This window comes from Equus przewalskii, chromosome 27, assembly GCF_037783145.1.
Source record: "Equus przewalskii isolate Varuska chromosome 27, EquPr2, whole genome shotgun sequence".
Lineage (NCBI taxonomy): Eukaryota > Metazoa > Chordata > Mammalia > Perissodactyla > Equidae > Equus > Equus przewalskii.
Window position 1 is genome coordinate 2,863,343 of NC_091857.1, and position 24,356 is coordinate 2,887,698.

Sequence of the window (24,356 nt, forward strand, 5' to 3'; positions counted from 1 at the left end):
TGGAAGCGTTATTTAGCCTCTGGCCTGTGCAGGTGACATTTGTAAATGGAGATAACAGAAGTCAAACAGGAGAGAAACAAAATGATGCTAGCGGTTTGGTAAATGGGGTTTGAAGAAGCTAACATTTTTTAATTGCTTTTCTTTTGATTTTGACATTTTACAACTACTGTTGAGTGGGAGTATAGAAAGGCATCTTTCCAGTCTACGTTTTCTGGCTACCTCTTGTGAAATTGTAAAAATCTCTGTTAGGACAAAGTGGCAGCTCCATCTGTTAGCTTCCTTTATAAAATAAAGCCTGAAGACCCAGGATTGTGGTGTCTGCGCAGTGTTAATATTATGTGAGTATGATATCTGGAAGAAATTTGCATGGAACATTTCTAAATATTATTTTTAGATTTTCATGAGACAGATGTCATCTCATAAATGTTTCCTATTACACTCAAGCAGAATATTTTTCTAAGAAAATATTTCTCTTCCTCTTCTTGGTCAAAGAGATATGTTGTCACATGGTTTGGATCAGTTTTGAATCTTATGGAAGGTGTAAATTCTCATATCTACAGAGAAAAGATGAATTATCTCAACATATTTATTTATCAATATATTGTAAGCAAAATCATGTTGTCTTGAAGAATGTATTGAGCAATCTTGAAGCATGCACTATTTGCTATAAAACATACTTAGATATGTAGTCTCTCCAGTTGATTTGTGAAAGAATCACACATTGACCTACTGTTGGTATTGAGTGCTCTGAGAGCCATAGATATGACTACCATTGAAGTATAAATCACTGAAGAAGAGACTTACAAAGAAGACCAGACTCTTTAGTTACTATTTTAGAAGAAAGTAAGTGCTATCAGCAGTTATTTGGGTGAAAACAGATAGGCAAACCTAGAGCAAGGGCCAAGAAGAGCGAAAAATACCTGAAAGTAATAAAATGTGTTTTCTCTGCTGCTATAACTCATGTATTTTGAGATTCTTGTATAGAAAAATGAAAACTGGAAATTGCTTACAGCTATGAAAAGACCCAGAAAATGGACATAGTAGAAACTGTGGTTGACACAGGAGCAGGATTTTCAAAGATTCTTCAATTTTAGGAGGAGGGTAAAATTTTGTAGCAGAAAAAAACTATCATCAAAGTAATTGCATGTGAGGTAAAATCCATTATAAAACTACAGACTGTGGACTTGGACCCAGCCCCGGTCTCCTCCGTTAATGAGAACACACTTAATTATAAATCCTTCACTACCTCTACACCACCGCTCCCCCCCGCCTGAGCTTCCTCATCCTTACTCTACAGCATTTCGCGCCTACTCACCCACGGGCTGGCTGAATTTGGTGGAACTGGAGGCATGGCTACCACCAGGTAAATGTCTGGTTTTTATGGAGTTCTAGTCATACAATTTTTCTTTCCTTGAAACATGAATGAAAAACTTTTAATGAAGTACCCCTGAGGAAAGAGTAAGGAGGTGAAATCTTTATTTGTAAGCTGTGAGGTGAAACAGAAATCCGTGAGCTGGCAGCACTAGGGTAGTTCAGTTCAAATAGCACTGTCTGAAAATTTTCAGGAAATTTTCCCTGAAAGAGAATGACACCTGGGCTAAATCTTAAGGAAAGAGTATTAATCAATGAAGAGAATTTGGAAAGAATCAGGAAAAGGATTCAGGGCAGAGGTAATAGAATAGCGACAGAACATGTTTGAGAGAAGGAATTCTGGAGTTGGGGAGTTTAGTGAGGAGATTGGAGTAACCTAATAAGATTGAGGACCAGAACTAGAGTCTTCCTACTCTGGATAGAGAAGGCATATTGGAGTTGAGAAATGTTTTGAAAGTAAAATTGTAAGGCCTTAGTAATTGCTTGATGTAAACAATAAGAAACAGGTATCCAGGATGACTTGTGTATCCTGCTATAACTTGTATATCTTGCATAACAGTGTCAATGGTAGTGCAAAATGTGAGATGAGATTCAGAACATATAATTGTCATGGTTAAGATAAAGTGAACTCGTTGAACAGGAAGTATCTGGAGAATATCCAGAAATATATGTCCAATGGGCAGTTTTATATGAAATCCAGATGCCAGATTAGAGTTATATATATAGATATGGTCATTGCTAGCATATAGTCTTGGTTAAAAATATGACAGTAAATAAGATTACCCAGAAGATAAAGGTATATTAGAAAACAAACAAAAACTCAGTGAATAGATATTAAAGTCATAAAAATCAGTAATGTTTAAAGGGAAAGTGATGAAAGAAGTTCACAAAGGAAACCAAGAAGAAAAAGATCTGAGGAGTTGGGAGAAGAACTAGGAAAATGGCGTATCAGAAGAAAAGAGAGTAGTTTTCTAGAAGTAAGAAAAGATTAAGACTGTGCAATGTGCCAATGAGATCCCTGTAGGATGAACACTGAAAAGTGTGCAATGGATATGAAGATATTAAGGTTAATGGTGACTGTTGCCAAAGGAGTTTCAGTGAAATGATTGGAGAGTGTCAAGAGTCAATCGGAAGGGAGGAGAGTGAATATTGGTCGCATTTCCAACACCATTGGTAAGACAGAAAAGGGCACAAGGACAGGATGTCCTGTCATGTAGCAAAGGCTCCGGTAGGAAACTTCGCCAGAACCCCTGAACTCAGGTTTGTAACAGGCACTCTCATCTTCAATTCATGAACTAACTCCTTTCAAGTTAAGGAACTAAATACTTTTATTGAGTTTTTTTGATGAATTTTACTATGAAATAATTTATTGATAGAGTACTTTTCCAAAAATTACATTGATATGTTATTTCTGTCACCTTTGTATTCAAATCTGCTCATTTGTAATAACTTAGGTGATACACTGCTTAATTTTTGAATAGTTACATAAACTTGTGGCTGTCTACTTTTATTTTAGCACATTAACTGTTCAAGAATGCCATGATTTCAATAAAGATGTTTATTATACTGTATATGCCCAAAGTGTAAAGATTAAGAATACAGCAATTAACTCACAATGTGTATTTTCTAATCTGCCCTGATAAGAAATGTGCAAATCATATTAAAAAACATATTTTAAGTTGATATAGAAGGAAACAAACACATCATTAGCTACATAAGTCCCAAAGCAAACAATAAAATAAATTTATTCGTAGTATTACCTAATCAATTTTGGAATGCAAGCAAGAGATAAACTGCACAGAAGATATCTTAGAAATAATATAGAATGCCTGCCTTCTCCAGGTAATATTTCTAAAAGCAGGTAGAAAATTTGCAAGAGGAGAGCAGAGATTGTTCTCAGGGATTTGGTAAATAAGGTTTGAAGAAATGAACAGTTTTTGAGTTGCCTTCCTACGTTTTTGTCATTTTACAGCCTCCATTGTATATAGAAAGCACCAGTCTATATGTTTTGGCCATCATTTGTGAATTTAACCAAATTGCCTTTAAAACAAATCTGTAGTTTTCCCTGGGTCCTACGAATTATAGAAAAACAGCCAAGGCCTTTAATTTACTTTATATTTGCTGAGATCTTCTTTAAGGTTATAAACGTTACTTTACAAAACAACCTTGCTGTCTTCAAAATGAAGCTACGTGCGAGGACCATCTGGAAGGTTCTTCAGTATCTGGTTCTCCTCCGCTTCTACTCCCAGAAAAGACAACACTCTAATATTTATTTCTTGCTCACGCAAAGTTGACTGTGGTTGTGGACAATTTCAAGACAGCAGCCCCCATGCAGCAACTAAGTGATTCACGTTACCTCCACCTTTTGCACCCACCACCTTAATTTGTCTCCTCCACAATTACCACTGCAGGGGAAGAGATAGGGAAACTGTCATGAGTTCTTCACTGCCCCAGCCAAGACGTGACAGACATCATAACTGCACTCTGTTCCTAGCGCAGGATTAGCCATAAAGCCTGTCGATCTGATAGGGGCATGAGAAGTGTTGTTGATCCTGTTAACTAGAAATTAGGTACCTGATCTGATCTCAGAGGCAAAGAGAGGCTCAGAAACAATGTCCTCAAACCGGATGGCAGTGAGCTCAGATATAAGCCAGAGTTTCTACTACAAGGTGGAAAAAGAAAGAAAAGACATAATTTTTAAATTTATACTTACAGAATCTGCCCTCTCCAACTCAGTGAAGAAACAACTTGCCACAATTGTTAGAGAAAATTCCTCACCCAGGTCTAAAGAGGTAGCTATCTGAAATTTTGGCTTTCATTACTTACATCCTTTTGTTCACTTGTACACAGTCAAAAACAAAAGTATAAACCACTGCCTTCATTTCTACTTGCAAATTTTTGCTATGTTATTTTTGCTATAAGTGGAGATATTTATCATTAGTATAGCCCTCCTCTCCCTCCATCTTGCTCTGGATGCTGCATGTGGGTATTCTGTCATGCATTCCAATTTTCAACATATCCCTTCAGTTGCTTGTAATTATGGAATGAAGCCAGGAAAAGTACTGTCTTTGGACATCAAATGATTCTACCACCTATGACTTAGAAACCAACCACCCTTCCCCAGAGGGTCACACTAAGCTCAGACTGTAAGACTTGTTTTTCTAGGTTGTCCTGCGGTACACTGTACGTGTGTATGTACATGTGTGTATGCACACATGCATGTGCTTCTACATATGGTTAGCCCTGGGTAGGACAGTGAGTGGGAAAACAGAAGATTTTCTGTAAGGATTTAGAGGATTTAACAATCCAGTATTCTATGTCATTAAGGAGTCAAATTTCATTGTAAAGGTACTGACGAGAAGTAACAAAAAGAGATGAGAAATGCATATACAAAGAAAAAGCAGTCTGACAATCCTGTTGTAATGTGATCTTTGCCCACTTGGAGGGTTTCGAGTAGTGAGACAAACACCAATAGTGGCTGGTTAGATAGACGATATATTCTCCTATAGAATGTCTCTTTTCAAAGAGAGGGTTAAGCTACCATGATTCCTTAGGATAATTAATTTGACCTATATTTTATTATTACTAACCAAAATGTCACTCTAGTTCCAAAGTATACTTGGGCACGTTGGCATCATCTCTGTGTTAACTCAGGTAGCACAACATTCCTGATTGTTCCAAGAATTTTTGGCTTACGCTTCTGGCTCTCACTGTGGTAGTCCAGCCCAGCAATCTGTGCAGTGTTCCAGTGGCACTGTTTTTCTTTGAGTCTGTTACTCCAGATCCTATTAGTGGGTCATTGCAATGTTGCCTGCATGCTCAGTCTTTGCTGTGCTATTAATCATGTCCCCATTTACGTTTAGGTAGTATTGCCTAACGGACTGGCTCCCACTTGCTGTTCCTTACTTCGTGTTTTGCTGTTCATCTATTAGTGGGTATTACAGCAAACATTCCTTCACTCAGGGAGAGAGCTGTAGATGTGCCAAGCCCCTTCATCCTCTCCTTGTCTGTGAAGCGTGTCAGGACCAGATGGTATTCTAAATAGAGCTTTTAAGAAGAGTTTTTCAGCACGTTTGTTTCAGGATGTATTTTTCCCTCTTTTGATGAATAGCTGATTTCTTAGAGGGGCCATGAGCCCCTTGCTCTTTATTTTTCTAGACTCCTGAGATATTTTCATGAAGGAAAGAAAATGGAAAGTATATCTACTCCAAACGTTGAAGCATGATGAGTAAAAAATAGTTATGTTCAAAATGCTTTTATATAACACTATCTCTTTTTAGTTTTATAACAACCCTTAAGATAGGGTAGAAAAAATATCTCCATTTTAAGGTGAAAAACTTGAGAATCAGAAAGATTAAATTCCTTGACTGCTGTCACAAAGGAGTCCATGACAGAGCTAACGTGGCAATCCCAGTGTTCACTTTCATTTCTTACTCTTTCCACAGTACTTATCAATGGCTTCTATGTCAAGATTCAAATCATCACTACTTGCCCAGAAATGATAGAGCAAAAAGGGAGAATATGTAAATCCAGGTTTTTTATATTCAATTTCATTTTTCCAAACCAAGAACAAGTATGCATGTAAGGATTTATAATTTACTGATGAGGAAAAAATAATGACTGACCTGGACATTAGCTCCCAATACTCGATGAAGATTAGGAAAAAAAGAATACATAGAAAAATAGTTCTGCCATAGTATATATAGCTTGCATTACATATTCAACCAAAAATACTTTTACTCAACCATTTTGTTGTTTGATGGGTTCTCTTTTCAAAACAAGTGTAAAATTAACTTAATCACTAAATCATTTGATCAATATCTAATTGATGGACTTAGTAGTTATTGATTTCTTATTCATTTGGTAGATATTATTTCCCTCTCCTAGACAATTTCATGCTACCAGTTTTATTTTTGATTTCTGTATAAGGAATCTATATTTCCTCTTATGGCCGCAGATATTAAAAAGAACTGTGCAGGGGCCAGCCCAGTGGCTGAGTGGTTAAGTTTGTGCACTCCACTTTGGTGGCCCAGGGTCTCACTGGTTCAGATCCTGGGCGTGGACCTGGCACAGCTCATCAAGCCATGCTCAGGTGGCGTCCCACATAGAAGAACCAGAAGAACCTACAAGTAGGATATACAACTATGTACTCAGGGGGCTTCGGAGAGAAACAAAAAAAACGACATTGGCAACAGATGTTAGCTCAGGATCAATCTTTCTCAAAAAAAAAAAAAAAAGAAGTTGGTTTGAGGGTCATGTCAAAAATTGAGTTCAGTTTAAAAAAGAAAGGATTGTGCCAATGCCAATAAGACCCACAAATTCTTTCTTCTTTCATTGGATTTGATTTAACTGAAATGATGACAATTGTTTCTTTTTCCAATTTACCCTCTGGAAGAATAAATAAAAATTGTAATTAAAACCCTAAATACAATACAAAAATACCATGGTGTATTTTTACAATTCCAATCTTAATTAACTGAAATGCAATAAAATATCATAAAAAGCATAATCATTATACAATAGATATTTGAAATTATACTGAAATATTCATAAAAATTAACTAAGGAGATTGTTTTAAGACTGAAAATTTATAGGAAGTTTTAGGAACATTTTACATTTCTTTCAGTGAGTTTATATTGTCATCATAGAGTGTTTAACACACATGCTGCTTTCCAACTACATATGCGAGCACATCTTAAAATGTCCCAATTTCAAGGAATATGCAAAAATTCCTTTAAGTTAAATGGGAAAAAAAGTGCCTCTGAAAAGGGTTTCCTATTTTTCAAATTTAAAATAAAGGATTTGTTTTGAAGGATCTAAATGAGGCCATATCTAGGAATAATCACCTAGAATTCAAGTTTTTCATCATTCTTTCGTCTTTAAAGTTTGTTTTTAGCTCCTTCACTTTAAAAAGCTCTCCTAACCACAAACATCAGAACTGTCAAGCCCTCAGGTGCCCTGTAGGTGGCGCACTGCCAGGGACCAGGCTAACAGGCAGCGACTCCGTTCTTCAGTGCTGTATTTCTTTTTTGCCAAAAATTAAGATCAACTTTTGTTATTTTTTTGTTAAAGCAGAAAGCTACATTTTAAAGCCAAAGATAAAGGACACAGCGAGGTGTTAAAATCCAATAATATCCACTTTCCACTTTCACAGGGCAAAGTCTTCACTAAACTCAATTTCTTTTTCTTTTCCTTCCTTCCTTCCTTCCTTCCTTCCTTCCTTCCTTTCTTTCTTTCTTTCTTTCTTTCTTTCTTTCTTTCTTTCTTTCTTTCTTTCTTTCTTTCTTTCTTTCTTTCTTTCTTTCTTTCTTTCTTTCTTTCTTTCTTTCTTTCTTTCTTTCTTTCTTTCTTTCTTTCTTTCTTTCTTTCTTTCTTTCTTTCTTTCTTTCTTTCTTTCTTTCTTTCTTTCTTTCTTTCTTTCTTTCTTTCTTTCTTTCTTTCTTTCTTTCTTTCTTTCTTTCTTTCTTTCTTTCTTTCTTTCTTTCTTTCTTTCTTTCTTTCTTTCTTTCTTTCTTTCTTTCTTTCTTTCTTTCTTTCTTTCTTTCTTTCTTTCTTTCTTTCTTTCTTTCTTTCTTTCTTTCTTTCTTTCTTTCTTTCTTTCTTTCTTTCTTTCTTTCTTTCTTTCTTTGAGGAAGATTAGCCCTGAGCTAACTGCTGCCAATCCTCCTCTTTATTCTGAGGAAGACTGGCCCTGAGCTAACATCCATGCCATCTTCCTCTATTTTGTATGTGGGATGCTACCACAGCATGGCGTGCCCAAGTGGAACCCTGGCCGCCAAAGCAGAACGTGCGCACTTAACTGCTGTGCCACCAGGCAGGCCCCTAAACTCAATTTCTAATAGTGCAGCTGCAGCAGAGTCTCAACCCTGGCACTTCTCTTCCCCCTCAAATTATATTTTTCTAGACCTGCTTTCTAGCCACGTATCCTCCTGTAACAATCTTAAATGCGGGTCATCCTACAATGACTTGGGGCAGCAAGAGACAGCTCTAATTCCTTCTCCTATAGATTGAGATGTGTTTACTTCTCTAAGACAAGTACATAAATATTTGCTTTTATATCAATGGATTCATACACTTAACAAAAGGTTACCGTGGCCTTGCAGCATTCTAGTGTCTGTGCAGCCTACTGCCTCCTGAGTTTAATGACAACAAATGAATTCCCACGTTTCATTTACCTTACATTTCATATAACAGAAGTACGTTTTTTAGGTGTTGGCTGAATGCGTGTACTCTTGGCCTAGCAGGTGTCTTCCATGTGGCAATTGCAATTCGTGGCTCTGCCTGTCCCTGTTTCTAGAGGGATCCTCTGCATTTAGCTGCATGTAGGTCCTATCCTGGAAATGATGCACATTATTTTAGTTCATATCCATTTGGCAAAAACAGCTGAATGCCAGGGAGGCTGGGAAATGACAAATCAACTCCCAGTGACAACTTACCTCAGACAAATGACAAGTCATCAACAGACATCAATATAGTGGTAAGGATTAGACCAGATGATTTGAAAATGGAAACAGTCATGAAACATATTGGAAGTAAATTATGATGTAATTCAATCAAGAGATATTAATGGGGTAATCTTGAGACATACATGAAATTTCTATTTCTTCCAAAATTGCCAGTGTTGTCTTTGTCTTTAATTCCTGATAAGGGTATGTGTTTGTGAAGATTTTAGGATTACATGCAGTAGAAATAATCTAAAACTCACTTAAAACAAGAAGGATTGTTTTGATGATTCAGGAGCATGTCTCAAAACCCAAGAGCAGAAATACAGCAGTATAGGGAAGGCCTTGGGACCAGCGACAAACTCTGACGGCTTGAATGGTCCCTTGTCTCTAAGGCTTTTGGTACATCTCCACCATCTTTTCTCTCTGGAGACCGGCTCTCAACTTCTCAGTTCATAGGCAGTTGCAAGTTGCTTATTCTATAGTTCTCAGGTTTGTGCCTCCTACATTCTGGAAATCTGGCTGAGTTAGGCTCTCTTAACCTCAATTCAAAATTCTGGAAGAAAGCATCTGATTGGTCTCACTTGGACCAGTTTTCTACCCCTAGACTAATCCACTGTAGGATGATGCATTGTGTAAAACCTAAGCTGGGTTATTCATCTCGGAAATGAACCTCGCTGATCTTTGCCTCATAAGATACAGCTCCAGTAAGGAACTAAAAAACCTACAACTATCAGATAGAAGAACTAGATCAATGTGTCTGAACTAGAGGATGCACAGATGATAGTGGGGATGGACGGAAAGGAGAGAGGTGGGTTTGCGGTGATTGTAAAGAGACTTGGGATGCACAGTGAGTGAAGGCGTGATGACATGATCAGAATGAAGATTTGGAATCGATGATCAATGATAATTCTGAAGGTGCTGCAGAAGCTGAATTGGAAGGAAAAAGTATTCTGAAATTCCTCTCAGTGATGGGCCTGGTTGGAGGTATTTAGGGTCAACTGTGACTATTTCGAATGTCAGAATATGACAACTCAATGCAGTTTACTTTCATTTATTCTTCTTAGTCATAAGTTAAAGAACATGTTCTAGTGATTTTTGCAGGTTTGCTTAGCCACGTTATACCAGCTACAACATTTACATTTACAGTTACATGTACATTTAAACAGTACACCCCCAGTATTTACAATGTAATTGCCAGTTATTTTAGTGGATAAAATATTTAGTGGATAAAAAATTCTGCACACATTTTCACAGCACCAGAAGTTACCTTTGTTAAATGGATACTTCTTTACCTAAACTTTCATTATTCTACTTTTTGACATTTCTAGGACATTCAGGACTCATTTCACACTTTTAAATTTGAAAGTTTAGGAACCGTAGGAATATGTAAATGTGTGATGTTTAGCTCTTAAAAACTCAAACTAGACAAAATTCATATACATTTCTGATATTTTATTGAAGTGAAGTATTCTATCTCTTTGTTCTTTTTCTCAATAGAAATAATGAAACTGCAACAGAGAGAACATTTTCAAATATTTAACCTATATGCTTTTAATTCCCCTACAAACTATGTTTCTCTTCAGCTTTCACCATTAAAGCTAAACCATAAAACTTCTCACCTCAAGGAAGGAGAGGGCAAATGCTGCTTAGGAAAAAGCAGTCATAGATCAACTGTTGGTCTCAAAGCTCATCTCCTTGGATCTATAAAATGCATTTTTCCAAATTTTAAAATATCCTTTTATATGTTAAGATTGGAACTGGGTGACTCTTATTTTTTGAGGAAGATTAGCCCAGAGCTAACATCCGCCACCAATCCTCCTCTTTTTGCTGAGGAAGACTGGCCCTGAGCTAACATCTATGCCTATCTTCCTCTCCTTTATATGTGGGATGCCTGCCACACTGTGGCATGATAAGCGGTGCGTAGGTCCACACCCAGGATCCGAACTGGCGAACCCTGGGCCGCTGAAGTGGAACGTGTGAGCTCTACCACTGTGCCACCAGGCCAGCCCCTGGTTAACTCTTCACATTGAGATCATATACAAGTTGTAAAGGAGACATGAAGAAAGTCAAGAAATACATTGTAGAGTAACCCAAGTCCGAGGAAATTGAAAGACACCACGGCCTCTGCCTTAGAAGGGAGAGCCTATAGAATTAAATATGGAGAAAAGGAAAGGACAGGTGGTGAGACAGGACAAGGACCGTGGGGGAAAGGGAGATTTACTTTACCCTTCCATTACCTAGATTAAATCAGAAGTTAAAAACAGAAAAAAGTAGAAACTCAAGCAAAATAAAGCTAAGAGCAAAGGTTCTTTTGTTCTCTTCTGTTGTGAACTCTGAGAGGAGACAGACTCACGGCAATAGTGAGGGATGTACCATTTTGGGAGAACTCCAGCTGCATAGGAATCAGCATGAGGAATGTCCAGGCAGAGAGAGAACAGCGGACAGTAGTACCGAGTTTCCCTCAGGTTGTGCGAAAGTCAGTCAGAAGTCCTGTTGTGCTCTCTACAGCACAGGAAAGGAAGCAGGGACAGAAGCCAGTGGGCCTGTCTTGGGGTGACCATGGAGTATGAGAGTGGGCAGCCTGGGCCTGGGGGTAGAGGAAGGACATGGCTGAGAATTAGAAGTTCTGAGGGACCGATGTGCTCGAAAGTGATTACCAAAACTGCCTGTCCAGAAAAAAGCAAAACGAACAAGTAAAAAAAAAACCCACCTTGACTTGCAATACTTTTTGATACCTGCGGTATAAGTGCTCCTACCCTGAATGATTGCAAGCCATAGGCGTTCTAACCTAGAGATGGGAAAAGATATACACAGCTGTCTCCCACCAGCTGATACAAGCCTGCTCCAGCACAACACTGTGGAAACACTTTGTGGACTCCTCCCATCCTGCACCCCTCCCATGTGGACTTAAAATAGACCAAAATGAATCAAAGAGGGCCACTGAGCACTGCAAGTTTTCCATGAGCTCTGTGAGTGGGATGAGGCCCAGGCCACAGAAGGAAAGTTTATTCAAGAGAAAATGGAGTGTTCTTCAGGGTCGGGGGCCTGTAATTCCTGTCATGGAGCTTCCTAACCAGTGACTCCTAAATCGGTTATAGGTACAAAAGGGATATCGATTACCTGAGTCCTCGGGGACCATAAGCTTCCTAACTAGTGACTCCTAAATCGGTAACAGGGACAAAAGAGACATCTATTACCTGAGTCCTTGGGGACCATAAGCTTCCTAACTAGTGACTCCTAAATCGGTTATAGGGACAAAAGGGACATCGAGTACCTGAGTCCTCGGGGGCCATAAGAAGGCCTGGATTGGCCAGAACCCAGGCTATCATCTCTAGATTCTGGACACCTTGGGGCCATGAGATATTATCCCCATCTGTGTTTGTCACCATCTGAGGAAGGTTGGGACGTTCTCTTCCACTGTAATTGTCTCCTTCATACCTCCACCTCCACGGAGGTCTGCCCTGCTTGCCAGACTCTGGTGTGATTCAGGGAGCAATGCCCACAGAGGTGTCTGCAGCCTAGGGCAGCCAGCAGGGTCCTGACAACCTGATGGAGCTCAGCCAAGGCCTCTCGGGCCACAGAGGGTCTGCCTGCCAACGGCTGCGCTGTTCTCGGTCACTCTGGTCCTGCAGACAATGAGTCTGGAAATGGCAGTGCTGCTAGGGGACCTTAGACCAGGCCCAGGCCCCATGGATCATTCTAAGAGATGACGGTGTTTTTAGTTATAGTAGGATGTAGAATTCCTCATTATTAGAATCTTACTTTATGCAGTTAGAGACACAGAATTGCCCCTTCTAACAGAAAGATGGCATTATCTTCAAGATGCTTAGATTCATACAAAATTATCTGAAAGCTTTGAATCAATGTTAATGAAAGCCAGACTTGAGGAGACATTATCTGAAACACAAAATTAGAAGCAATAGATAAAGAGCTGAAAATCTCTTCGCCTGGCCTTAAAATAGAGACTTTTAGAAAAAGGACTGAAAGAAGAGAAATCTAAATTATTAGAACAAGTTGTGCCAATGGTAAATGTAGCAAGAAACATTCATTCTTTAAAAGATGCATCAAAAGTCTTCCAATTTCAAGTAGCTGCAACCAAAACGGTCTTCAAAATTCATCAAAAGAATGAAGAACAGCTTTAGACACTGAAAAGAACTTTGAATGAAAATTCTGATCTTCAGAGAGAGATAAAACTGCTTTCACAAGAAGCAGAGGATGGAAAAGAAGCGTGAGTGAACGTGAAGTGGTGTGGAGCAAGTTCTGAAAGAGAAAGCTGATCTAGTCTCTGAGTGAACACGTGCAGTTCTTAGAGAAGACGTCATGGACGGTGGGAGAACGGAATCCAACATAAACAATGAAAACCTGGACACCTCTTACAAGGCATTTTGAAGAAACCAATGGATGAGTCTGAGTAAAATACTATAATAAGCTGAATAAGGCTCCTCAAAGATATCTACATCCTGACCCCTGTTGCCTTACGTTGCGAAAGGGACTTTGAAGATGTGGTTAATTAAGGAACTCAAGACAGGGAGATTATCCTGAATTATCTAGGTGGGATCAATGTAATCATAAGAGGGGAAGCAGGAGGGTCAGAATCAGAGAAGAAAATGAGACAACAGAAGCAGAAATTCGTGATGTGGCCACAAGTCAAGGAATGTAGGCAGCCTCTGAGAGTGGGAAAATAAGAAATGAATTCTCTTTTGGGGCCTCCAGAAAGAACATAGCGCTGCTGGTAGATATGTTGGTTTTAGCCTAAACTGACCTCAGACTTCTGATGTCCAGACTGTAAGATAAAGTTGTGCTGTTTAACCCACTAAGTTTGTGGTAATTTGTTATAGCAACCATAGGAAACTAACATATTGCCTTAAAAACTCTTAAAAATAAACCAAAAGCTACATTAAATCAGCTGAAAGAGAGCATAAACAAGGCAATTTGAGATCATATTAAAATTCTCCCAAGTGAGCAAACGTTGCTGCGGTCAGAAAAAAACAATTAGAAGGTGAGGGGCAAAGGTGCCAGGAAGAACACCCAGTACTTTCTGAACTGCACTGGGAAAGAGAAATGAATTTCCACCAAAGATTCCTTTAGAGGAAATTTACCAGAAAGAGAGGAGAACATTTCCAAAGCAATGGGATAGATCAGCCAAACACATGATGAGTTGGGCACCTATAAAATACTAGTCAGTAATTTCCTAGAAAGACTGAAAATAATCATGGCAATTATCAATGCCAGCTTGTTTCCTGTGAAAGAGAAGCTCACAATAACAGGTTAAGAGTGCTGATGGTTAAGAGAAACCTTGATAATTTAAGGGAAAAAAGCAAACCTAAGATAAACTTTAATTGAGGAAAGATTGAAATGTGAACATTTCAAAGCATCCTCTTATGTCCCAACATGTCCCGGATGTTTCCAGTGTGACCTCAGGCAGAGAGGCTGGGGATCCTCAGGAATCCTCTGGACGAACAGATTCCCAAGGAAGGAAGGAAATCAGGCTGTGAGGGCACGGGCGTCCAGGGTTTGGTGCTTGGTACAGAATAGATGCCTCTCAATGGAGTCGTGACCCCAGGAGAAGGATTCCGCCATCAGGCCAGCCCTTCTGATGCATCAGGTCCTCCACAAGATAGAGCCAATTCTGATGCTGCTTTCGCTAGAAGACCCCTTGGACCTCTGAATTTGCTTATCTCAGCAGAATGACTCAGTCTCTGTGCTTCATGTAATCCTCTAGTCAAAGGTCAAATGTTACTAAGGGGTCCCTGACAGGGTCCCTGCCCTTCCCCTCTTCTGGAAAGCAAGGGCAAACCTTCCCCGCAATCCGCCCTCCCAGGGGACTTCCTAGCCCGTCACAGCCACACTGGCAATAAGGTCTATCACGCCACCGCCCGCTGGACTCGGTCTCGCGTCCACACAGTCACTAACAGGTGTGAGCCACGCTTCGTGTTTATCCCTCCGCTAGGAAGTCTGCCTCCCAAACCGGCACAAGATCTTTTTTTTCTTTCTTTACTAAAGTTATTTTGATTTTTTTACCCTCTTTTCACCTTAGTAATATTAGTAAAGTAGCATTGGCTCAAATGGAAGATTGACAGAATTATAATTCACAGGATAATTTTAATAACTGTAGATATTTGCATTGGTGAAGCATATGATTTAATTACTTCTATTTAACACTATTTGCATTTTGTGTATTTACAGCAATTTCGTTGTTAAAAAATGCATTAACATAATCCAGATCCACAGCAAAAATTTATTTTGTCTTCTAAAATAATTTAAAACTTTTCATTTTAGTTTTATTGATATTATTTAAGTGATTATACTTAGATGAAATGAAAATGTCATAGGATTATAATTCTTAGAACAGTTTTTAAAATAAATGCACATTATATAAATGTAAATCTCTCTAGTTGCTTCCATTTTCTCTGGTTTTCAGATGGTTTAAGCACAGTATTCCTGTGGCTGCTATCTAACAAGTCTTTTCCTTGATCCACAAGCAGATGAATTGTTGTCTTTCTTCTAAAGTGTGAATTTTCTCATTTTGTTTTGCTGCTGTAGTTAAGCGATCATACTACTGCTCAAATGGGAGTGCAACCAGAATTATAATCCACAGGATAGATTTTTATAAATGTAGTTTTATTTAAAAGTGAATTTCATGAGTGAATTGTCCTCTTTTGTTCTATTTCTAGAGAGTACAAGGATAGCATTTCATTGCTGAGGTTTAACAAGTTCCTAGTAACGCGAATGGCTGTCAGAGCTTCATGTGATCAGTATAACATTTGTAGACACCCGAAACTTAACATCCGTGTGTGTGTCCTAAGTACTGAATTTATTCTATTTATAAAGCTAATATATTAAATAAATTTTAGTTTAAAGGGAAAACTCTCTGATGGCTCCCATTGTGTTTGGCATAACACCCAAACCCAGCCCTTCGCTATAAACCGTAAGCTTCATTAAGAGTCAGTCTCCCATGGGATGATTTTATGGGTAGATGCGAAGCCAGGGCTGCTGCAGAGATGGAAAGAAACGAAACCAAAAACAACTACCGCACTGAGAAGAATAGAGCCAAGGGAAGCTGCAGAAATGGAGGTGGGCCGTTGGGTTGTCAGTCCCGAGCCCCCGGTCTGTATCTGTATTTCCAGTTAATACAAGTGGATGTATTACAACTTGATGTGGGAGTCAGTTTGAGTTGGGTATTTTGTTACTTACAATTTCGTACTACTTGCTATTCTCTCCTAACAGCATTTCAAGGTAAAGCAACATTAAATATCTTATTTTAGATATTTCAGCGAGATTGGAATTCCTGTAGAGAACTTGTGTAACAAATTTGCTCTCAAATGAAATTATTTCATAGTAACATTTCATACTATGTATCTGCTAGATGATTTGATGTGCCACCCAGAACCCCCTTCAGGAAGGAAGGCTTTGACTCCCTATGTCCATCCTGTCTCTGACAGTGCTGCCAGCAACGTCCCCCGGTGGCAGTCGCCTACTGGATTCCCTCAGCCAGGAAGATTCACTTGGCTCAAGTTACGCCCTCCTTCCCAGAACAGCCTGCATCCGACAGCTGGCTGAGGTGACAGTAAAAGCCCTGGCCCCTGCTCCGATTCAGGCCAACTCAGAAGGATCAGCTGAGCTTCGAGCCCCTACTGGTTTGGCTGAGGCTTCTGTTAAGACTGCCTCCGAGTTCAACTTCCCCTCCACTGGTTCAGGCCACACTCCCTTTCTGTCCCTTCTCTTCCACAGGGGCGCATCCCAGGAGCGCTCCCCAGGAAGCTGTCTACAGCTAAACCCGGCGCAAGAGCGTTTCCCGGAGAACCTGGCCTGAAGCACAGGGTAACACTGTTTCACAGAGGCAAAAATGGTTACTTGGAGGATTAACCTCCTCCCCTTCAAAATATTGGCAAAGCAGAAAACCATTTGAAAAGTCTGATTTCTTGCATTGTTGATTAACTTGCAATTCATGAGAATGAATGTCTGCTTGACCTGCCCTGAGGACTCCTCAGCACACTCCCGGGTTGTGTTGATTAGCAGGCTGTCATACAGGGAAGTGTGAAAAGAGTCACACAACTTTCCTTCCATTTATTGAAATTAAAAAAAAAAAAATAGGGTTTTGATTCTTTCTCTTCTTTTTCCTTTTATGCTGAGGAAGATTAGCCCTGAGCTAACGTCTGTCCCAGTCTTCCTCCACTTTAAATGTGGGTTGCTGGCACAGCATGGCTGACGAGTGGCATAGGTCTGCCCCCAGGATCTGAACCCGTGACCCTGGGCTGCTGAAGCAGAGTGCACCAAACTTAACCACTATGCCATAAGCCAACCCTGATCACTTTTCTTTTAATGCCCTCAATTTTAGACTACCCAAATGCCCTAAATTGGTATTATTTTTGATTGTTAAGGTTGGAGGTCTCCAGAGTGAAGATGGCCTTTTTCTTTCCAGATTATAAGACAGCATCTGTGGTCTGCCCTGATGGTTCTCTCCACACTGTTGTACATGGTCGTCTCTTCACTGTGCCCGTCACTATCTAATGTTTAATCAAGGTCTCTGCAGTCTGTCTACACACTGCTTATTTGCTGTCCTTTTTTTAATTTTTTCCCCTTTGATTTCCTTTTTTCTTGTCTGTTTACTCTCCTGGGGCAATAATTATCAAGAATGAATCTAAGGGACCATAATAATATCCTCAAATACTCACCACGCCATGGAACACAGATCAGTATCTTTAAAAATGGCTAATAATAGAAAGAATTTCTTCTCAAACATAGGCAAGCCTGCGACTTCCTAGATCGTGTGGAGGTGAATTTGAACCTGTCAAGTCTGTGTGCTGTGTTCTATAATTAATATTATATTTATACAGATATGTACCACTGAATGTGGCTTAAAAAGGCTAATTAGAATGCATTGTCCCAGCTCAGAGAAAGTAGGCCCAATCCTAACGTGCCAGCCTCGAATTTTCTCTCTTTAATGAAGAGAATGGCTCATACTTGATTCTCCGTCAGCCAGGAAATTGGCAACTTGTTTCTCCTGTCACCATTTGCATCTCCCAGACTGCCAGTCCATTCTTACCCAGCGGACTGCTTGCACTGAACTTCGAAAACTGTAAAGACAGCTACAATGTTTACAGGAAGGTATTTTCAAGACCTTCGAGGGAGAAAATTTGACCAACACAAGAGCTTGTCTTGTAGGGAAGTATTTACATATAAACAAACTGTGAATGCAAAATTCTCAGTCTTCTCTTTCTAACCCCATTTTCTTTTTTCAGAGTCTCAAAGAGCATGATCAGTCTAGGTATAGTATCTGATCAAACATATGCTCACTAAGAAGTTAGATTCTTAATTCATCTCTACTCGTCATAAGTCAAGTCTTTGAAAGGCACGTCTTAGGAAAGAAATGACCCAAGGACTTAATTACTAATAGTAAAATCATCCGCACCAATGGAGGATATGTGTTAGTCTCGAGAGCTATTAAAATGCCCAAATACTCTAAATTGATATTATTTTTCCTTGGTAATGTGATGTTCTTAGAGTTCCTCAAGTAAAGATGGTCTTTCACTTTCCAGATTGGCCTATGAGTCACAGATAAATTCAGAAGCTTTGGCACGTACTGAACTATAAACAAGAGACACATCACTTAATGTCAACCTCGCTCGGATGCAGGGTGTGAAAAGCTATCAATCCCTATAAGCTAATGTGGGCTTTTAGAGTTCTTATAAATTTCACTGAAAGATGACTAAAACTATACTTTCTCTAGATGAAACACGTGTTTTACAGCTCCCAGAGCATCTCTAATAACATTGGAAATCAAATGAAAGCCCATGAAAACTTAATAAAATGCACATTAAAATATTAGTGAAAGAGTGACATATTAATCCAATGCAAATATGTGAAGAGTCTTCACCAAAGAATGAACTGAAGAGATAAAGATTGCTGGAGGATATTTCTATCAGAAACAAACATAGAAGTGAGCATAACGTAATAGCTGACAGGTGAGTGAGAAACTGATGCTTAGGGTTAGCCTTTCTTATTGAAACAACTGGGCTTATAATCACGAAACAATCTTCAGGGCCCGGGAGCAGCGCCATCAGATGGTTCCCATGATTATGGGACTGCTGTCGCTAGGTGCTGCTAATAACCTCATTGCTGCTGAGGGAACCCTCCCATGAGCACCAGGGGATGATTTGCCACTAGAGAAACTGCTGTTTCTTTCAAGTCAGATTAATACATTTGTCTCTAAATAAATTAAAATAACCAAGTACAGTGGAAGATCATTCTGGAGAAAAATAACTTCTTCCAAAATTTAATTGGATGCATGGTTTTGAAACCCATCATAATATTTAGTATGTGTTCCGTATTTTCACAGCTCTAGATACATTTATGACAAAAAACAACAGTGGAAATGTGTCTTTCAGTGTTGAAGGAAAAGGGAGATTTCAAGGTGCCTTAGGATATATGTAGACAATTTTGTGAATGATGAAGGTAAGACAGTTACACATGTTCACTGGAAAAGCTTTGATATAAAAAACTGTAGGGTGATCAGCCCCATGGCCGAGTGGTTAAGTTTGCACACTCCACTTCAGCAGCCCAAGGTTCTCTGGTTCAGATCTTGGGCACGGACCTAGCACTGCTCATTAAGCCATGCTGTGGTGGCATCCCACATAGAGGAATTGGAATGACCTACAACTAGGATATACAACTGTGTACTGGGGCTTTAGGGAGGAAAAGGAAGAAAACAAAAAAAAAAAGAAGAGGAAGATTGGCTACAGCTGTTAGCTCAGGGCCAATCTCCTTACCAAAAAAAACAAACAAAAAAACCCCTGTTAAGTTTTTAATCATTAGATATGTCTTCCCAAAGACCTCTCATGGACATAATGTTACTTCTGCATTAAATATGGTCCAGATTTCCTATAGAAAGAAGGAAGGGAAATAGGGAGAGTAGGGAAAGACATTCTTTGCTTTCCCGTTCTATGGGAAGTACTTTCAGAATTATTAGCCCATTGAAAGTAATGCATCAGCTTGATTCATTATGATGTAGAGTGTTAAATGCATCAGGTTTAAGCTTTTTTTCCAGCTTTATTGAGATATATTTGACATATAACATTGTGTAAATTTAAGGCTTACAGTGAGTTAATTTGATACTTATTGCAGTAAGATTACCACCAGAGCAACATTAGCTAACACCACCATCACATAACATAATTACCATTCCTTTATTGTGGTGAGAACATTTATGATCTACTCTCTTAGCAACTGTTTTTTTAATTGAGTTCATAACAGTTTACATCATTGTGAAATTTCAGTTGTACATTATTTCTTGTCTGCCACCACATAAGTGCTCCCCTTCACCTGTCTGCCCCCCGACCCCCCTTCCCCTGATAACCACTGAAGTGTTTTCTTTGTTCACATGTTTGTTTATATTCCACATATGAGTGAAATCATATGGTGTTTGTCTTTCTTAGTCTGGCTTATTTCACTAAGCATAATACCCTCCAGGTCTATCCATGTTGTTGTAAATGGGATGAATTTGTCTTTTTTTTTATGGCTGAGTAGTAGTCCATTGTATATATATATATACCACATCTTCTTTATCCAGTCATCAGTTGATGGGCACTTGGATTGTTTCCATGTCTTGGCTGTTGTGAATAGTGCAGCAATGAACATAGGGGTGCATATGTTACTTTGGGTTGTTGATTTCAAGTTGTTTGGGTAGATATCCAGTAGTGGGGATAGCTGGGTCATACAGTATTCTATTTTTAGTTTTTTGAGGAATCTCCATACTGTTTTCCATAGTGGCTGCACCAGTTTGCGTTCCTGCCAGCAGTATATGAGGGTTCCCTTTTCTCCACACCCTCTCCAACATTTGCTATTTTTAGTCTTAGCCATTACAGCCATTTTAACAGGTGTTAGGTGGTATCTTAGTATAGTTTTGATTTGCATTTCCCTGATGATTAGAGATGTTGAACATCTTTTCATATGTTTATTGGCCATCTATATGTCTTCTTTGGAAAAATGTCTGTTCATAACCTCTGCCCATTTTTTGATTGGGCTGTTTGTTGTTTTGTTGTTCAGTTGTGTGAGTTCCTTATATGTTATTCAGATTAACCCCTTATTGGATATATGATTTGCAAAAATTTTCTCCCAGTTGGTGGGTTGTCTTTTTGTTTTGATCCTGGTTTCTCTTGCCTTGCAGAAGCTCTTTAGTCTGGTGAACTCCTACTTGTTTATTTTTTCTTTTGTTTCCCTTGTCTGAGAAGACATAGTATTCAAAAATATCCTTTTAAGTTTGATGTCAAAGAGTGTACCACCTATATTATCTTCAAGGAGTTTTATTGTTTCAGGACTTATCTTCAAGTCTTTGATCCATTTTGAGTTTATTTTTGTGTATAGTGTGAGATAATGGTCTACTTTCATTCTTTTGCAAGTGGTTGTCCAGGTTTCCCAACACCATTTATTGAAGAGATTATCTTTTCTCCATTGTATGTTCTTAGCTCCTTTGTCAAAATTAGCTGTCCGTATATGTGCAGTTTTATTTCTAGGCTTTCAGTTCCGTTCCATTGATCTGTGTGCCTGTTTTTGTACCAGTACCATGCTGTTTTCATTACTATGGCTTTGTAGAACATCTTGAAGTCAGGGATTGTGATGTCTCCAGCTTTGGTCTTTTTTCTCAGGATTGCTTTAGCAATTTGGGGTTTTGCGTTGCCCCATATGAATTTTAGGATTCTTTGTTCTATTTCTGTGAAGAATGTCATTGGGATTCTGATTGGGATTACATTGGATCTGTAGATTGCTTTGGGTAGTATGGACATTTTAACTGTGTTTATTCTACCAATCCAGTGCATGGAATCTCTTTTCATCTCTTTGTCATCATCTGTTTCTTTCACTAACGTCTTACAGTTTTCATTGTATAAGTCCTATGTCCATTGTATAAGTACTATGTTGAGTAAGAGTGGTAATAGTGGGCATCCTTGTCTTATTCCTGTTCTGAGGGGGAGGGCGCTCAGTTCCCATTGAACATGATGTTAGCTGTGAGTTTGTCACATACAGCCTTTATTATGTTGAGGTAATTTCCTTCTATCCCCATTTTGTTAAGAGTTTTTATCATAAATGGCCGTTGGATCTTGTCAAATGCTTTCTCTGTGTCTATTGAGATGATCATGTGGTTTTTATTCCTTATTTTGTTAATATGGTGTATCACACTGATTTGTGGATGTTGGACCATCCCTGTGTCCCTGGTATAAATCCCACTTGATCATGGTATGTGATCTTTTTGATGTATTGCTGTATTTGGGTTGCCAAATTTTTTTTGAGGATTTTTGCATCTATGTTCATCAGCAGTATTGGCCTATAGTTTTCCTTTTACGCGTTGTCCTTGTCAGGCTTTGGTTTCAGAGTGATGTTGGCCTTGTAGAATGTGTTAGGAAGCATTTCATCTTCCCTGATTTTTTGGAATAACTTGAGAAGGACAGGTACTAAATCCTCTCTGAAACTTTGGTAGAATTCCCCAGGAAGCCATCTGGTCCTGGGCTTTTATTCTTTGGGATGCTTTTGATTACTGTTTCAATCTCTTTACTTGTGATTGGTCTATTCAGATTATCTATTTCTTTTTGATTCAGCTTTGGGAGGTGGTAAGAGTTGAGGAATTTATCCATTTCTTCCAGATTGTCCATTTTGTTGGCATATAGCTTTTTGTAGTATTCTCTTATAATCCTTTGTATTTCTGTGGTGTTCATTGTCATTTCTCTCTTTCATTCTAGTTCTATTTATCTGAGCTTTCTCTCTTTTTTTCTTTGTAAGTCTGGCTAGGGGTTTGTCAATTTTGTTTATCTTCTCAAAGAACAAGCTCTTTGCTTCATTAATCCTTTCTACTGCCTTTTTTGTTTCACTTGCATTTATTTCTGCTCTGATTTTTATTATTTCTCTCCTTCTGTTCACTTTAGGCTTTGTTCTTTTTCTAATTCAGTTAGGTGTAGTTTGAGATTGCTTATTGGGTATTTTTCTAGTTTGTTAAGGTGAGCCTGTCGTGTGATGAATTTCCCTCTTAGTATCACTTTTGCTGCATCCCACATGAGTTGGTATGATATATTTTCATTTTCATTTGTCTCCAGATAGTTTTTGATTCCCCCTTTAATTTATTCAACGATGCATTGGTATTTCAATAACATGTTGTTTAGCCTCCACATTTTTGTCACTTTCTCAGTTTTTTCTTGTAATTACTTTCTAGCTTCATAGCATTGTGATCAGAAAAGATGCTTGTTATTATTTCAATCTTCTTAAATTTATTGAGGCTTGCTTTGTTTCCCAAAATATGGTTTATCCTTGAGAATGTTCTGTGTGCACTTGAGAAGAATGTGTATTTTGCTGGTTTTGGATGGAGTGTTCTATACATCTATTAAATCCTACTCGTCTAGCTTTTCATTTAATTCCACTGTTTCCTTGTTGATTTTCTGTCTGGATGGCCTATCCATTGATGTGAGTGGAGTGTTGAGGTCCCCTACTATTATTGTGTTATTATTAATATCTCCTTTTAGTTTTGTTAATAGTTGCTTTATGTACTTTGGTGTTCCTGTGTTGGGTGCGTAGATATTTGTGTTATGTCTTCTTAGTGGAGTGTCCTTTTTATCATTATATACTGCCCCTCTTTGTCTCTCTTTACCTGTCTTATCTTCAAGTCTACTTTGTCTGATATAAGTATCATGACACCTGCTTTCTTTTGTTTGCCATTAGCTTTTAGTACTGCCTTCCATCCCTTCACTCTGAGCCTGTGTTTGTCATTGGAGCTGAGATGTGTTTCCTGGAGGCAGCATATTGTTGGGTCTTGTTCTTTAATCCCTCTCACCACTCTGAGTCTTTCTATTGGAGAATTCGATCTATTTACATTTAGGGTGATTATGGATATATGAAGGCTTAGTGCTGCCATTTAATCACTCATTTTCCAGTTCTCCTGCATTTCCTTTGTTTCTCATCCCATGTGTTTCCATTCACCAATTGAGTTATGTAGTTTTTTATGTTGTGTTTCTTTGTTTTCTCCTTATTTAGCATTTGTGTCTCTGTTCTGCTTTTTTGTTTAGTGGTTACCATGAAGTTTGTATTCAAAATCTCCTAGATAAGATAGTCCATTTTCTGATGGCCTCTTATTTCCTTAGACCAAAGCGATTCAGTCCCTTTCCTCTTCCCCTCCTAAGTTGTTTTTCTCATATCTCATTCTACCTTGTGTTGTGAGTTTGTGGTTGAAATGACAAGATTATCTTCATTTTTGGTGTTTTCCTTACTGTTATCTTTAATCTTATACTTGAGTATTTGCTAACCTGTTCTGATGTATAGCTACAATTTTCTTATTTTGTCTACCTATTTATCTCCTTATTCTACGCTTTGTAACCCCTTTATCCTCTTTTTTTTTTTTTCCAGGTATGAGGGCCTTCTTGAGGATTTCTTGTACGGTGGAGGGGTGGGGGTCTTGTGGCTACCAACTCCCTTCGCTTTTGTTTATCTGGTAAAGTTTGAATTTCTCCATCATATTTGAAGGATATTTTTGCTGGATAGACTATTCTTGGCTGAAAGTTTTTG